Source organism: Macrobrachium nipponense, chromosome 36, assembly GCF_015104395.2.
Source record: "Macrobrachium nipponense isolate FS-2020 chromosome 36, ASM1510439v2, whole genome shotgun sequence".
In the NCBI taxonomy this organism is placed as follows: Eukaryota; Metazoa; Arthropoda; class Malacostraca; order Decapoda; family Palaemonidae; genus Macrobrachium; species Macrobrachium nipponense.
Window position 1 is genome coordinate 65,391,457 of NC_087220.1, and position 16,358 is coordinate 65,407,814.

The 16,358-nt window shown below is 43.6% G+C and overlaps 3 protein-coding genes across 4 annotated transcripts in view; all 3 read right to left on the reverse strand.

Moving 5' to 3' along the window:
• The window catches only part of LOC135203803 (gastrula zinc finger protein XlCGF17.1-like), a 54,663-nt gene extending 39,657 nt beyond the window's left edge, over positions 1 to 15,006 (reverse strand). The window contains exon 1 of one of the 2 annotated variants that reach the window (XM_064233776.1): positions 14,896 to 15,006. The gene's annotated coding sequence lies outside the window, so the exon portion shown is untranslated. The remainder of the gene's footprint in view (positions 1 to 14,895) is intronic. The other variant, XM_064233778.1, reaches the window with a different exon arrangement.
• Positions 1 to 16,358, reverse strand: part of LOC135203804 (gastrula zinc finger protein xLCGF3.1-like) — a 124,415-nt gene that overhangs the window by 77,891 nt on the left and 30,166 nt on the right. The gene's annotated exons all lie outside the window — the stretch shown is intronic.
• Positions 1 to 16,358, reverse strand: part of LOC135203478 (oocyte zinc finger protein XlCOF22-like) — a 52,596-nt gene that overhangs the window by 26,088 nt on the left and 10,150 nt on the right. The window lies entirely within an intron of this gene.

Genomic DNA, 16,358 nt, shown 5'->3' on the forward strand with positions numbered 1-16,358 from the left:
AGAATTCGGAAAAGCTCGCACTTCATGCGCTTTTAATTCTCAGCTGTTTGAAGGAATCATCAATGCACTTATCAAGTGCTTAGGAGATCACAATGTCTCAAAGAAGGCCAGGGCGTTCTTTGATATAGATCTCTTCTGGGTGAAGCCTGGAGCCTGGCTAGCGCTTGGCAGGCGCCTAGCGCCTGTCTAGCGCCTCGCGCCTGGCTGGAGCCTTGCGCCTGAATGGCGCCTAGAGCCTGGCTGGAGCCTCGCGCCTAGATGGCGCCTTGCGCCTGGCTGGCGCCTCGCGCCTGGCTGGTGCCTGATTGGCTCCTTCCTGGCTAGCGCCTCGCGCCTGGCTGGAGCCTTGCGTCTGGCTGGTGCCTTGCGCCTGGAAGGCACCTGGAGCCTGGCAGAAGACTTCATGATTACTGTCTATGAGTCTGCATGCCTCAAGAGTTTCAGCGAGGTAGGGACCTTATGACTGACAAACCCTTCTGGATCATGTCAATGGGGGCTAGCCCGCTTACACGACAGAGCCTTTCTCGGATCGTGCCAATGGGGGCTGACCCACTTACATGGCAGAGCCTTACCTGTATCATATCAATGGGGACTAGCCCTCTTACATGACAGAGCTTTAGGTTTCTCTTTACTGGAAGGAGCCTTGCATCTGGATGGATCCTCAATCCTGACTGGAGCCTAGCCTTGAAGGAGCCTGGCACCTGGATGGCGCCTGGCTGGCTTCTAGAGCCTGGCTGGCTCCTAGAGCCTGGCTGGCTCCTAGAGCTGGCTGGCTCCTAGAGCCTGCCTGGCTCCTAGAGCCTGGCTGGCTCCTAGAGCCTGCTGGCTCCTAGAGCCTGGCTGGCTCCTAGAGCCTGGCTGGCTCCTAGAGCCTGGCTGGCTCCTAGAGCCTGGTTGGCTCCTAGAGCCTGGCTGGCTCCTAGAGCCTGGCTGGCTCCTAGAGCCTGGCTGGCTCCTAGAGCCTGGCTGGCTCCTAGAGCCTGGTTGGCTCCTAGAGCCTGGCTGGCTCCTAGAGCCTGGCTGGCTCCTAGAGCCTGGCTGGCGCCTCGCGCCTGGCTTGGCTCCTCCACACTTGCTGGAGCTTCGAGCTTGGAAGAGTCTCTAGGCTGTCTGACGATGTCCACATCGGACACTATATATCTGTCCGATTTGTTCGCCTCTGGCGCATTTGCGCCAGGTTGGAGGCCCGCTCCTTCTCAGTATCCGACCATGACAGAGTTCCTTGGAACTGTCCGCCTCTGGCGTTTTTCGCCTGTATTGGCATTTGGCGCTTGGCTGGCGCTACATTGTCCGAGAGTCCTGAACAACCACATAGTTTATCAGGAGACTGGAGAAGGGTGGAAGAAATTCTTCCCCTTTGAGCTTTTGGCCCCTGGCAAGGGGAGGTGATTTTAGTCAGCTACACCAGTAGACGACAGGATATCTAACAACACGAGAGAGAAGAGTCTTCCTCCGAGGAGGATCCTTCGTGAACACTTCTTTTGCTAACGAGATCTCTTCTTACATGTTGATGAGGTTCCTCGTTGCAGAATCTTCCCTATCCTTGCCCGAAGGAAGGGAAGGAGTCTGGAAGTCGAAGGAGAGACTGAGCTAAAATTGGGCGGAACCCTGATTTCTAGCTCTTATTGTATCCTTCTGAATACCTTCTGGGAAGCATTTTGAGCCCTCATCGCACCCCGAAGACTCTGTAGGCAAACGTTTAAACCATCTCTTCTTCTGTAGATGAAAATGTAAGTACCCTGCCTGGGCAAAACTAAACTTCTCTCTGAAAGCGTTGCGTCAGGAATAGAGGGATTTATTTCTTTTGCCAGACATACTATGCTGGCAAGAACCCATTGCCGAGTCTCCATTGAATCTGATGCGAGATTCCAATGCACAAAAAATTCACTTGTCTTCTTGGTCGTTTAGGGTTAAGAGAAACAAAGAATTCCTTCATAAACTTCCTCAAAGAAGTTAGATGAGGAGCAGTTCCATTTTGTCGGAACACGGAATCTGTGGCCACAAAAAAAAATCCCATTCGAAGTACATGATATCCTACTCTTGTCGTATTGCGGTATCGTATAAGATCCCGAAGATCTTAATCCTCTGTTATCTCTAATTCCCTTTGTAGAGACAGAGTATGGCCTTTTACTGCGTTCTTTGATAGCAGATATATACATAGGTGATTCTTCCCTCTGAAAGTGAAGAAAAAACCTCGCTATGTGGTTCACAGAGGTATCGGAAGAGGACAGTTTCCTCATTCCATCTAGCACGATCTGCAGCAATTCTATGTCTTAGCCATGACTATTGTCATTTACCTTGAAAAAACCTCTCATTCATGTCCACTTCTGGTCAGTCTGCACGCGGACAGACTCAGAGTGGAGAGGTTTTATAGGTCTATTTATAATAGATTCTGATAGAATATCCAGATACTCTTGGAAAAGCCTTACGAAACATGCTGTGAGAAGAACGTGACTTCTGTGAATCCAACCTCTCTAAGGCCAAAATGAGGCATACATCCTCTCTTCCTTTGACGCCCAATTATCTTAATATCTGTTAAGAATTTATAACTAGGGGAAAAAGGCTAAAGTTTATTCCCCTTCTTTAAATTTAAAGATGTCTTATATTGCTACCTCTCTTGGTTCGAGGAAAAAGAAGCAGTCTAAAGGAAGCCTGTTCGTCTTCTACCTTACAAAGAGATCTATGAAGAAGACTTTCCGCAGGTTCTCACAACTCTTTTCAATAAATGTTAGACATATGTTAACAGTTATTATCTTCGATCGAGAAGGTTCTCACGGACATGCAAAATCTTGCATCGAACCTCTTAAGGATCGTTACGTTCCGTGTCTGTTCCCAAATAGGTTCTCTTTTGTTAACGCGAACCGGGGCGAAAAAAAGAGATTCTCGATGCTCTTTGCGATATGAGAGTCGTGGAATTGGCCTAAGTGATTAAAATAAATCATTTCATCATTCCTTGTAAGCGACCCTTTTCGATTAAATGGGTAACGAAATCAGGAACGAATCTTGCCGTTACCGAGCCTGCTGTCCGAGAGGCTACTGGACTCTTAGGTTAATAACTCGCTAAAACGAGAAAATATCTTGGATGGTGCTTCTGGCACAATTTGCGCCAGGCTGGCGCTTCCTTCTAGTTCTTTTTAGGTTATGTGCCATAACATCTATGCCTTTATGGTACCCGACATCCTTCACATGTTAATTCCGTTCTTAGTGGGAAAAAACTTTTATATACGTAGTATAGTCCATTCAGGGAAACAACTTCTGCCACTAAGAGAATGTTTCCCATCCGACTCACCCAACTTCTCTTGAGCAATATCCGAATTTAAAAAGGTTGTGTGCGTTTCTCGAAAGGATGAGAGAATTATATATATCGCGCGCTGCCGTATTAGAATCCTTTATAATACTGTCACATTGTGGTAAACAGCATTAATCTAGGAACCTTTGTAAGGATACTAGGAATTCTGTAGTTAACCTCGGTATGTGCATAAGACTTGACCATACCGTAGTCTTAAAGTGAATTCTCTACTACATTCATCTTCTCACTAAGCATGTACTCTAATAAGCCATGCTTTTCGTAAGCATGAGAGCATTATACAATATAGAGTTTCGCTGCGTTAGAATCCTTTAAAAATGTTACCTACGGTAAACAGCATTGAAATGTAATATCTTTCTTATTGAAAGCTTCTTAGCAAAAGGCAGACAATATTTTATTTATGTTTGCTTAACTATCCCCTCAATCCGAGGCTAAAACCACGATTGTAGGGGAGAGACACGGTTATTCATTCCATCCCGCAGGAGAGACATATGTTACCGCCCACTCATGACCGACACCTACATGATACTGCTTCTTGTTGTTTGTACTGCGTTGGTGCCTAAGCGATAGCAGTCTCGTTAGCCGACTGGCCTTACTCTTCCAGAGTTGCCAGCTACTCCATTTAATAAAGGAATCTTATAACATTATTATCGAACTTCAGGAAGTTCTTATAATGCATATCTAAGCGAAACAAGACTTCGATATATCTAGAAGCTAAGTAGGTGTTGTCTTAACAATCCCTTTAAGCGTAGTCCTTCCTAGGAAATTCCTGGAAGGATACTGGTAATTGAGTTGCTCAGCAAAGAAGTAACTACGGTATGTGCTTATGATTTGCCGTATCGTATTCTCATACAGCAGATACTCTACTACCTTCTTTCCCTGCCGAGGCAGATAGAGAAAGGATATTCTGGCGCCTGGATCCTTGCACCTAGCGCCTGGAATGTTCCGCGCGCCTGGAATGTTCCGCGCGCTAGAAAGGAGACTCGCTCCTGGAACGTTCCGCTTGCGTGGAAGGTCCCGTGCGCCCTGACAGTTCCGAGCGCCTACTAGACCCCTTTTAGAAAGAGCCTCTTGCCCGGAAACGTTCAATGGAAGGATCGTTCTGATTGCCACTCTACTGTAAGGCTCCTTGCTCTAGCCGTCTGTTTTTTCTGGCGCAATTTGCGCCGGCTGGCGCTTCGTCTCTTTGAAGGCGCCTTGCGCCAAGAAAAATTTTCTAGAACGCGGCTCGCGTTTGGTTGAGGAACGCGGCTCGCGCTAGTCTGTTAGCTGGAACGCGCCTCGCTGCTGGCTATAGGAACGTACCTCACGCTAGCTTGCTGGAACGCGGCTTCATGGCAGCGGCTGGCTCTTGCTCAGTGTTCTCTTAGTTTTCAGAGAACGCGCTAGATCACTCCAAACATACATTCTTCGTCGTTTCGGATGTAAGATGAAGAGACGCACTTTTTTAAGGATGCCTTATCAATGGCTATCCTTGGCAGTCTGGGACGTTCTACAGAACCTGCCGAGGGGACGCCTGACCGGTGGGGGTTCTCCCTAACCTTCCTGCGGCTGTCGACTTTCCTCCTCCACTGGGTCTGGGAGTTTGGAAGAGGTCTAGGCCTGGAAGCGCTACGGAGCCGATCAGACGCACCCTCCACTGCACTGGGAACACTATATTCACTTCTTACCTTTTTAGAGCTCGCCTTTTGAGCTCCATCCATTTATCTTCAAATTTGCACATATGAATTTGTAGATTCTGTGGAGTAAGAAGGTGATGAGGATGCAACAACTACTAGAATTGTCAATACTCTAACTGCTCGTTAGTACGAGAGCTCTTAAAGCTTCTAAAGGAAGCGTATCTAGTTATATGCTTTCTGACTTCCTAAAGTAGGAAGTTAGATCTTATATTTCCTTCATCAAGTTCTAACACTTATACACGTATTAGTGAAAAAAAAAAAAATATCAATATTTCCCTTATTGCAAAATATAAGTGTCTACCGAAAATTCGGTAGTTTCACGTAATATATTCTTCGAAATTTCGAAGCCAAATTCATTAAAAAGTTAATAAAAGCGTATGCCAAACCAAAGACCCAGTACTTCCCTGCAAAAGACAGCCCAGAAGGTCGATGGCGATGAAAAAACGAAAATCAAGTCAGGAGGTAGCAACAACGTATGTTGACACTACCGCGACAGAGAAAATCTGGTTCTAGAACGGTAATCGTTCCTATTCCTGCCACCCAGCGCAGGGGCGGTAGATCACCTGACCTACCTGCAGCGTGTGCCGCGAAATTCGAATTTCTGTCGGTGGCGACGGAGTCTATAGCTAAGTATATATCTGCTGGGTAAGTTCCATGTACAAAACTTATTTATAGCTATTACACAAGGTAATCATGAATCGTTCCAAAGGTTGACGAATCTCTGGGAAAACTTGAATCTGTCAGCAGACAAACAAAAAATTACAGTTAATTACTAGAGACCTACTGGAATATATACAAGAGTATGCAGCAAACTAACAGAATCACCTTATCATCTTTCTCTTCTATAAGTGAACTGATCTGTCAGGCATTCAAGCATGATGCAAAAATATGCTAAGTACAAGTATAATGGGTCTGTAATGTAATAAAAAGTTACTTAATCTTATTACTAAATATGCTAAGTAGAAGTGCGTAATGGGTCTGTGATGAAATGAATACATACTTAATCTTATTACAAAGTGAATCTCACTAGAATTGTTGATGCTGACAATTTATAAGTAACCTAGACCATGACTTTTTTACCTTCTTTAAATCTTCAGCTGAAAGTCTTTATGGATGGAATAACAGACCAAAGGGAGATCAGCCTGCAGAGAGGGACAAGTTATTGGAAAAGGTGATCAATTGAATAAATATGAGAGAATAGAAAAAGATGATACACCTGAAATTCAGGTGTCACCAGAGAGCAAGAAAGATTTATATTGTTTTGAAATCTGTCACATAAATTTCAGTTTGTTCATGAAACTTACTGTCAGATATATATATAGCTGTATTTCTGAAGTCCGACAGAATTTTAAAAACTTCCGACACACGCAGTGGTCGGTCAGGTGGTTAGTACCCATTCCCGCCGCTGGGAGGCGGGTATCAGGAACCATTCCCATTTCTATTCATAATTTTTCTGTCGCCGGTGCTGAAAACACCTGTTTCAGTACTCCGTCTTAGGATTTTGGAAACTTCATTGCCGCTAAGTATCCTAATTGTCCTTTTGATTTATTTACTTGGATTTGTGGCTAGGCATACGCTATCTTAAATTGATTTGAATTTGATTCATTTTTGCATAAGATATCTGAATCTAGTTAGGCTAGTTTCAGAGGGGGTTGTCTGCAAAGATAGGGTGTGGCTACCGAAAGCTTCGGTAGATCCGCACTTGGTATGCACGAGGGGTATGGGTCTTGCTTCTTTGTTGAGATTTGTCATGTAAGGAGTGTGAGACTTGTCTATTCCGTAAGGAAGACGTATGATTCGTATGTACGCAATTAATCAGTAAACATGTCTAATTCCGTAAGGAAAAAGTATGATTCGTATGTACGCAATTAATCAGTAAACAACAGTCAGGGTAGTGAACCTGCTACCTTCCTGTAGACTTTATTTTGCCTAACCCTATAGTATGGCCTACGGGTTATGAATATGTCTGCGAGAGGTGATCGCTCTCCTTCATTGTTGTGAAGAGTGCTACTTCTATTATTGTTACTCATAACCCTGTATGTTGCCTTCGGGCCCTAAAACAGTGTCTGTAGAGGTTATTGCCCTTTCTCTTATACTCTTTCGATTCGTAACTTAGAATCGAAAGTGCTTGCTTTAGAGAGCAATAGTGAAGTGGCTAAGTGCAGTGACAGTGCCCCTTGTGTAGTGGAGGGTGCGTCAGATCGGCCTTATAACGCCTCTAGGTCTAGACCTCTGTCGGACTCCCAGGACCACAGGGAGAGGGCATGTCGAAAGCCGCAGGAGGGTTACGAGGAACCCCCACCGATCTGGCGTGCCTTCGGCAGTTTCTGATGAAAATCCCCAGACTGCCAAAGTTCGTGCACGTGCACGAATCCTGAAGGATTGCTTCTCGTCCTCCGAGGCGTCCTCCCCGCGCAAGGGTTGGAGCTCTCGGAAGGACTCGCGCCCTCTAAGAAGCTTTAGAGAAGAGTGAAGCGTCAGATCCGCCCCATAACGCCTCTAGGCCTGGACCTCTGTCGGACTCCCAGGACCAGGGAGAGGGCATGTCGAAAGCCGAAGGAGGGTTACGGGGAACCCACATCGATCTGGCGTCCCTTCGGTAGGACTCACGCCCTCTAAATAGAAGCTTTATAGAAGAGGACGCTTCACGTCCCCTCTCTCTCTCTCGTTATGCGTTTCAGTGAGAAGTAAGAAGGCGAACGTCGCCTGATCACGTGTACGTCTTTCCACCGAGAAATATGAAAAGAAGGCAGTTTCTCTCGCTTGTTTTGACGCCTGTCAGGAGCGTGACGCTTTTCTGCACGCTTCTTTTGACGCTCGGCTTGAACGGGACGCTCGGATGGACGCCAGGCTCCCGCGCCGACAGTGGACGCCGAGCGTCCTCGCCAGTGGAACGCCGAGCGCTGCGCCAGGACGCGAGCGTCCTCGCAAATGGACGCCGAGCGCGCGCCAGCGCACACCAGGTTTGTCTCCTGGCTGAACGTTTTCTGTTGAACTCTTCAAGCTCTTGTTTAAGATTTGAGCCTCAAGAATGTGAAGTAAGCAGTGCTTCGGAGGAAGCTTAAAGTGAACAGACAACTTCGTCTTCGAAACCCAGCAAGACCTCGGGTTTCGTGAATTCAAGAGGTCTCTGTCAATATTATATTGCGTTTCGCAAAGGTGGATGGAGTTAAGGAAAGCTCAAGGGAAGATCTCGTTTTCTCTACCGCAGTCAAGACTTTGCGATAAGGCAGTTACGGGTTTATGTAAAGGCTCGACGTCTCGGCGACGTTCAGTAGGATTCTTGCAAAGGCATTCATCAAAAGGACGCTCTTCAGGAAAGCGCAAGACAGGACTTCCTTTGACATACTGCCCAATAAATTTTAAGCTTTAGCAGGCATTAGTTGTGATACGGGAGAGGAAGCTGGTTGGAGAGTTTCTTCCTCTTCCCAGGATAATTTTGCAAGCTTTTTAGCCCATCTGAAAGGGTTTTTCAGATGATAGATTTTGTCAGTTTCTAGTCGGGACTACGCTGCCGAATTGAACATCGTCGTTCTACCTGCCGTAAGCCCTGTCTCTTAACAGGATTCTTGCCCCCTTCCTCGTTTGAGACGGGAATCGGAAAAATAAAATGCTCGACTTCCTGGATTACGTTTTGTCAATTCAGTGACTTTCCCCCATTGACAATATACTATCGTTTTGTCAAGTAAGTGGGTATCCCCTCATTGACAAAATATCTCTTTGTCCCGTAAATTGGTTAGTTCTCATTGACAAACATCTCTTTAACTTGATATTGCGTAAACGAATAAGCTCTTATTGACAAGATTCGGAAGAGCTCTCATTCGTCATTCGCAGACTCGTACAAGAAATAGACTTGTAGACTATGTCAATGAACGCTTATGTCCAATAACATAAGAAGCTTGAGCTGTCTGCTTCGATTCTTTAAGTTTTTGTTCATGAAACTTGCCTGTCAGATAGTATGTAGCTGTATTTCCGAATTCAGCTATATATATGTCTGCCAGGTAAGTATGAACAAACCTTATTGTGATATAATAAAATATTTTGCCTTGCGTTATTTTACTACTGGTTGGTTTAAGTCATACACGCTTGCTGTAGTTACCTCTTCGGATGGCAACCGAGAGGTCTATTGTCTTATTTTAAGGACATTTAATCGTTACTCCCTGCAGCCTTCCAGGAGTTTCCGATTTATCTTTTACCGTTGTATGGTAGTGTTCTGACGACACAAACGCATCTATATATTTAGCGTTTTCTGTTTCGCTTAAATATACCAGCTTGAGTCTTTCTGCTCAAAAAATAACGGACCTATTTCTTCGTAGAATAGGGTAGCTGGCAACCCAGACATAAAGTTAAAAGACGACGTTCGTAAGCTGCTGGCTGCTGCTGTCACGCTGTCTGTCCTCCAGTCCAACCGAGCCAGTAACAGATCGTGCGCTGTCATGCGCGGTAGCTTACGTCTCTCTCTCCTGCGGGATTGACTGACTAACCGTATCTCTGTGCTGGCGGTTACGTCTCTCCTGCGGGATTGACTGACTAACTGTATCTCTGTCCTACAATCACGGACTTTAGCCTAAGATTGAGGGGATTTCTTACGTGAATGAATAAACGTTGCATTCGTTTGCCTTACTATGTTCAACAGAGTTATCTCTTAATCCTTTCGGTGCTCGTTACCGCACGGTATAGAACTACGAGTCTACCGCAACATTGCACTTTTATATGCTCTCCTGCTTAGGCAAAGCGCAGCCTTATTAGGGAAGTAAGCATACTCGGGGAAGGAATGGATGAGCTTGCTGGGGACCATTTCCTTCCTGAAGAAGTTTGTTTCCCCGAATAGACTGCAATTCAGACCACAGTTTTTTCCTACCGGGAAACTGAAATATTATTCAAGATCTAGGAATGATTCTGAACATCTCTCAGTGCGTCTATCACCTGAGGTGATAGAAAGAAGGTGCCGGACATCTGGATAGGGTTTCAGATGTCCTGGATCTTAATCTGAAAGAAGTAAAAGCGATTCGGTAGTCCCTCCAGTCCTCGAAACGAGTTTTTGGAACCAGTGGTCCAGATCAACTCTGATATTCCACAGCTCTCCATATCTTAAGAAGTATCTTCTCTCGGTCCTTGTTCGAGTTTACGAGAAAGAGCCTATTATAACAACAGGCGTAGAATGTAACGATCCTCTACAGGTTCGTTACAGGATTGCAAAAGTCCGTACGAATCGTCTCGATCGACGGCAGCAACTATTCTCTTCCGAGTGGAATCTTTCTTTAGAAGTAAGTTGAGAGTTGGGTAGACTTTAGGGACGCCCTTTCATTCTTCTCTTCGATATGTTGAGGACGAAGAGGCTTCTTCTTCTCTGCTCCCTTATTCTCGATCCGGGATCGTACCATTAAACGCCATCCTATGATATTGAACGGGGATGGATGTTTAGTCTCTTTTCCCCTTTTTCAATCGCTTAGGAAATGTAATAAGAGGATTTATGACGTCACAGGGAGCGACAATGACGCTGATCGCCCCATGTTGGCCTTCAGGATCCTGGATTTCACAGAGGTCACATACTTCCTAGTTCACTTTCCAAGGACCTTTTCCGAGAGAGTCGGTCTACTCTAACTCGAAAGGTACCTATAACCTCTCCGCTCTGAGTCTGACTACGTTCAGACTATCGAGATGTTGACAGGAATAAGATTACCGTCTTCCATTTCCGTCTGAAGAATGGGATAAGCTGGCAGTCACAACTATTAAAGAATACGCAAATATGTTGTTGACGGCCTTTGGGCTCAGAGATTTGCGTCTGTCAAACAACAAAGCCCTTCACGATTTTTGAGTTCTGTGGAATCTCGAAACTCGCTCACCATCTACTTTTTGTCTCACCTGTTTTCTCAGAGTCAGACACTCGTGCGAGATCAGGCGACATTTAGTAGCCCTGAGTTTCTTGTTGACGAAGTCGGTTGCGTTTATACACCCCCGATGATCGTGTAACATGAGACCAGGTTGGACTGTTAGGCATTCTTCCTTCGGGACTGAATCGCCTTTTTGCTCCTCGCTCCTTTCTCCTGGCACCAGAGGCTCGAGTCAGGAGTTCCTCAGGAGTTGATTCGCTGACGACGTTGGGTTGCGTTGATACACCCCCAAGGTTTGCTTAGATTGAATCGCCCAGGCAGTCCAGACACTCATCCTTCAGCGCAGAATAGTGCCTTATGGTCTTCAGGGTACAGCCTTGCTGTCCTTGATTCGTCTGACTGGTCACTGGTCGGTCACCTGACTTTAGTACTGACTGTGCATGTCCAGATCGAAGCTTTCAATATGGAACTTAGACATAGTCTGAAGTTCTTGATGTCAAAGCATTCGAACCTCTCCTACCTGTTAACTTTTTGCATGTGATCAGGAAGGCCTTCTTCTAACCACCCTAGATACGACAAAGAGTGTTAGTGAAATTTTAAGCCATCGTCACAAGTTTTGGCTTTAGAGAACACAAGGCGGTGTGCTCTCTAAGCCTTCCGTTGTGGCCTAAGAATGGAAACCCGTTTTGTCCTTGGGCCAGGATGACTTGGAAGCAAGGATGGCACAAGTTAGTGGGCAGGAGCCAGAGAGAGTCCTGTGCCCTGTCAGGTCTCTCAAGTTTTATCTACATAAAACTCAAGAAAGTCGAAGTCATTCGGGCAATCTGCAGTGTTCCGAAAAAGACCAGACTTGCCCATTTCGAAGAACACCCTGGCTTTAGTGTTAAGGAGTTCTTTCAAAAATGCTCCTTCATTGTGTTTGCACAAAGAATTGAAATCTTGTTATCTGAATGCTCACGAGGTGAGGGCGCGGCCTCGGAAGCATTTCAACAGAGCATGGCACTCAGCAACATCCTGAGTACCATGTTTTAGCGAAGCAAACTCTGTGTTCACTTCACACTCCCTGCGAGATGTGAAGATGGCATATGAGATCTGCTGCTCGCTAGGGCCATACGTGTCTGCAGACACAATCTTGGGGGCAAGAAGTACCACTCATCCTATCCTGTAGAAAATGGTTAGGAAGAGCTCTTAATTTAGTTGTTGAGTCGCCGACAACGGCGACTTCTTAACTCTTAAACCTTAGTTAACACACCTTAACTTTGGCTAGGTTGGTCAGGTGGTGATATATATATTTATATATATATATATTTATTTTACTTCTTAGCCCTCATGGTATGGTCAATATGGTCTAGTCACATTGTGGTCACGCCCCCGTTGACAGATCATCTGGAGTGCACCAGCTTTATAGGTCTCTACCTCGCTGGCAACTCTAGTAAAGCAGAAGCAGACTTGGGTGACAGTAATCACGAAGTCAGCTATGCTAACAGGTGGAACCAAGATGTAAATCATCTGCATGCATTTGTTTCCCAAAATCCTTCTATTCTGTCCCTTCCCACCTCCAAAGGTGGGATTCAGCTATATATATATCTGACAGGTAAGTTTCATGAACAAAATGATATTGTTATGATACAATAAAGTTTGTTCATACTTACCTGGCAGATATATATAATCAAGTACCCACCCACCACCTCCCCTCAGGGGACAGTGGAAATAAAAATTATGAATAGAAAATGGGAATGGTTCCTGATACCCGCCTCCCAGCGGCGGGAATGGGTACTAACCCCCACCTGACCGACCACTGCGTGTGTCGGAAGTTTTTAAAATTCTGTCGGACTTCAGAAAATACAGCTATATATATATCTGCCAGGTAAGTATGAACAAACTTTATTGTATCATAACAATATCATTTTTCATAACAACCTATCCTACTGTCAGAGAAGGTTAGGCTGTACTATGGAAGGTTACAGGGCCATTCTTTCCTTTGCTATTATACAAATTATACAAGATTTAAGCTGGGAATTTTCATGTGTCACCAAGAGCAACACTAGTCATATTCCATGACTAGATCTTCCTGCCTAGAGCTCTCCATACAAGTATAATTTATTCATGAGATTTTTAATTAAACAATATAAGAAAGAGTATATACTAGGCAGTAGTACAGGTGCGATAATTTGAGAACCACCAAAATAATGTGAGATATTTACCATTTGTTTTTCTTAAAGCAAATAAGCTCCACAGGACACCATGTTCAGTACCAGGCCCTCAGAGATGGACATAAAACATTAACAAAAGATAGTGAATATCTCATATCATTTTGGTGGACTTCTCAAACAGAATAGAATATACAATTTAGGACAAAAACTTAGCGCTGGGACCTATAAGGTCATTCAGAGCTGAAAGAAAAATTGAGAGTAAAAGGTTACAAAGATGTAACGGGAGGAAAACCTCTCAGTTGCACTATGAAACCTGGGGAAACAACCGACTGGACTAGCGGATCCAGTTTTTACGCGTGTGGATCCACCCTCCGAAAAAGTACTTTAACACGTCCGACACCGGAGATGGGCACCAGTCACGAGTTGTTGATGGTGAGAGCAAGAGCTCGAGACCTCTACTCTCCTTTTGAAGTAAGTATTTTCTCCAAATTTAGATTAAACAGAGGTTAATGAAAGTCTAGCCATACGCAGTGCACACATACCTCCACGATGCTTTCAAAATTTTTACTTAAAACACCTTACGTGTAGAAGATTGACGCCATCTCAATGTTTGCGGAGTCACTTGTCAATAAACTTTCCATTCCATGTGCTAAATCCACACACCACTTGTACCCATAGACGCTAGGGCACTTTCTTCACAACAATCATCAACAATGACACCAACCGCCTGCCAGATCCAAGGAAACTAGGATTTTTCGGTAGAAAGAAGCGTGAACTAGATAATTATTTAAATAAATAGTTAAATAGCAGTATAAGGTCATGAATTGCATAAATTTTTTACATATTCATGATTATTAATTTGAAAATATTCGTTGCTGAAAAAGTAACTAGATTCCTGACTCAAATATCAACAGTTTTGCTGTGAACAGTACCTACAGCGTTGCTCGCGGTCTTCTATTGTTTATCAGTGTTGCCAATTGGTATGTGTTTACCCTCCAAACTGGGTATAAGACTTACACAAAACAGGGAAAACAGGTGAAATTTGCATATCTATTTAAAGTATATATACATATTAGAGCAATTTTATCACTATTGCATTACTATGAAAACTAGAACTCATAGAAACAGTTTGTAAATGCATTGGCGTATGTGTGAAGCTCCACTAAATTGGCAACGATGACATTTTGCCATCATCTGCTCATATCTACTTTAGAAATATCTGTAATTTTTCAGGGTTAATTTGGTTGCAAAAAAGGGGTAATAGACATGAATTAAAATAAACATTTTGAAGTAACAATGGATCCACTGCGGTGTTCCCCCCTATTGTTAGAAAAGGATGTTAGGTAAGATGGAAGAAAGAATATGAATGGAGGTAGCCTATGTATAAGGAATGAAAGGGGTTGCAGCTTAGGGCCATAGGGACACTGCAAAGAACCCTCAGCAATGCCTGCAGTGCTGAGGTGCATTGATGGCACTATCCCCATAGTACAGGAAATTTCTCAAAATTATCTAACCTCAGTTGCATTAGGTACATAAGGTGTTCTTAGGCTTAGTAAACCCCATTTACTTAAAGCCTTCTCCCACCCCCTGGTCTGTAATATATAGGTACCTACTTAGGTAGCTAGCTACCTAAAGCCTGCAACACTTCCAGGTTGTAGGAATACTAGGTACATCATAGCCTGACCTGTCATAGGAGTCAACGTTCTACCTGTTATCTAAAACGCATCTAGGTTTACTTAATCAAATATCAATGCCCGAAACACACCAGAAACTAGCTACAGGATTTTAATTGGACTCGCCTAAATCAAAATACGATAGCTAGGTAGCTTAGTAGTATTTTACAATTAACAACGCCAACCTACGTAAAGGTCTACTTTCATTCTTTAATAATATTACTCCATTGTCTCCAAAAGTTTGCTTACCTCTAAACAGTCATAATAACCCCGATAAAAACTTCAACGACGATAGACAGACATATTTTTAAGCTTCTTTGTGGTATCGCCCATCAATAGTAGTAGTAGTAGTAGTCACTCGGAATTAGCAGTAGTAGTCAGCGGTATTTGCCTTTGCAAACCCGCACTCAACTTGCATGTAAAGTGTTTGCTTGTCTTCTTTTCCCCGCAGGTTTCTTAGTTTTAAAAGTCTTCCAGTGCTCTGACCATTATAAAAATGTTAAAAATTTACATCTTCGCAAACACGAGTCAATAGCTCCTTGTGCATTGCTGTTTACTATTCATTTTACATATCTTGGCTAAAATTTTTGTCTACCTTCCTGCTACTTATGCATCTCCCTAATATCTTCCTGTCATTTTTTACTTCTACATTTCTAATTTCCCTAATTTATTTTTATATCTAAGTCTAGTTCTTGCTTACATTTTGTTACTGCTATCCATGATTTTACTTCTTTTTTAATGTCAAAAGTTAATTAAGCTGAATTTACACATCCAAAATTTTTATTTTCTTGCAATATGCCCCATTTTTTTAAGAACTACTAGTGAGCCTTTTGTATTACTTAAAATCTTCCTGTATGTATATCCATCCCATTATCCAATCTCTACAACCCCTTTATCTTTTATGTCATTAGATTTATATTAATTTTGTTTTCTCATGAAGGGCCCTCTTGCACATTCTCCTTTTTTACTGACCATATCTTAGCTACTTTTTGGGTTACTTATCAATCTTGGACCCACCCCAGTGCTTAAATAATTTGTTACTATTCCAGTTCCTTCTAAATACTTTAGTTTATCTTCTATGCATTGTAATGGTACTTTTCTGCCAATTTATCAAATCTAATATTTTGCTTTTTGTATCCTATATATTTTCTGAAAGGGAGGCTGATCTTCATTCCTGTTGTGAAAGTCTCTTCCGCCTTTTTTTTTTTAAATCAAATATGACATTAACCAAGCTATGGCGAGGACTTACTAGACGAAACCGTTGAAATAAAGAGAAAAATGCACACACCCACATGTAACACAATGTACATGTTAAAGCTTAAGAAAATAGTACTGATGAACAACATTTCACATCGTACCGTTTCTCTCTTTCTCTCTCCTGTGAAAGGGATTTTTCTTATATTTTGTCAAGTTACAAATTGAAGACACACTTGCCATATCCTAGCAAACTCTGCATGCAATTGGGGGGCGGGGGCTTATAACCATAACCATTATCACTATTCCTATGCTTTGGAGCCATTGTGTATTACACCAAACGGGGTACTAGTCCACATACACCAAAGGCATCAACAAATGCAAACAGCAAGAATGTAAGAGTCAGAGGGGATGTAATCGTAAGGAAATGGGCAAGCATAGGCATGAAACAAATAGGGGAGGAGTCACGTACTGGATGGTGCTGGGGATGGAATGGCCCAACAATTTGCATCACATCA